We start from the raw sequence: 1,529 nt of genomic DNA on the forward strand, positions 1-1,529 counted from the left end.
TGGGCGTTTTTTTTTTTTTTTTAAGTTTTGTTTGCTTAACTTGGTACTAAGCTACTTGGGGGTTGTCGGGGTTCGGTGGGCTGGTCTGTTTCATTTTGTTGGGTGCTTTGCGTGCTGTGATGGTATATGGGGGGAAGAGAGGTGGGGGGAGAGGCAACTTGTCTGGCTAGCTGTGGGGAGCGGGGTGGGGTGTCTAGGAATTGACAGCCTTGTTAGAGATATTTTTTAAAACCTTTATTGTGACTTAGTTGGGAGTTTAAATACAGATCTGCAGATCAATTTTTGCATTCAATAACTTTTCAAAGCTCACAGTGGCTTGTCCTGTCCACCTCTTGTCCATCCCTCCCATCCATCCCCTTGTAGTACTTTATCTTCCATCAGGGGTATCTTTGAGGCAGGTGAGCTTTCTTGGGAGCTGGTCACGTCTTGAGAGAAATTTGAAGCTTTGGCTAGGAGAGAAGATGGGAGCAGCACCCCAGCATCAAAGGGAATATAAGTTGTGGAGTGTCCGTCCCAGGTTGGTTTGGTCGGCCCTACAGCCCCCTATTGTTTAGGGAAGGTAGCCGTCAGTGAGGGGACACGCTGTGTGCGGCCCCTCACTGGGTTGCTGGGAACTGAGGGGTGGGGGTGGCTTTGGAGAAATTCATGTAAAAAAGGAGTGGAAACTTTTTAGAAAGGGTGGGGAGTCAGTCAGCCAAAGTACCTCAGTGTGCCCCGTTGAAAGCTGGGTTTTTCCACACAATTGCATTGTATCTTAGGGTTCTACCCTGCCCCCACCTTTTTGGGAAGTGGTTCTCCTGTGAGAGGGTTAGGTTGGTTGGGAGTGGGGGGCATCCCTGGCAGGACTCTCCAGCCCTGCCATACCCAAATTCAAAGATTCTGCACCTTTAAACTTAGGGAGCCTTTAAACATAGCTGTAAGGTGGTAGGGAGGCGTGGACAGACATCAAAATTTTGAATCTGCTAGTTTGACAGATCTGTGCATATAGGAGTGCATATATGTATGTATATAGGGGGCTGAATTTCTCGTACATATATACATATCTAGTGCTTGTACTTAACACATTCAGGAGCTAAGGAAAAAACCTGTACAGTCAATTTTCTCTTATTTTTAATAAAATAGGATTGGGGGAGGCAGGGTTTGTTTTTGTGCAGGAAAGAAATTGCCGTCTTTGTAATTTGACAACTTTAAAATAAAATTCGAAAAGGAAAAAAACGTGTGTTTTCTCATTTTTAAGGCGGGAGTGGGGGTGCGGGCCGTAGGGGGCACGGGGGAGGGGGGCAATGGTGCCCAGACCGTGACTGTGAGTCACGGAAAACCTCCAGACTGACCTTTGGCTGAAGGCCTACTCCTAGGCTTAACCCTTTGGGGTTCCCAGTGCACCGCACCCCCTTTCCTTTCGCGTGGAAAGGTATAGACAGAGGAGGGGGTGGGCGCGAAGAGGGAGTCTCTCGTGGGGCAAGACCCTCTTTCCTTTCCTCCCGGGACAGAAGACGTCTCCAGGCTCAATGCACACGAACGCTTTCAGC

Source organism: Echinops telfairi, unplaced genomic scaffold (genome assembly GCF_000313985.2).
Source record: "Echinops telfairi isolate 266 unplaced genomic scaffold, ASM31398v2 ScPeMD7_2;HRSCAF=8, whole genome shotgun sequence".
NCBI lineage: Eukaryota > Metazoa > Chordata > Mammalia > Afrosoricida > Tenrecidae > Echinops > Echinops telfairi.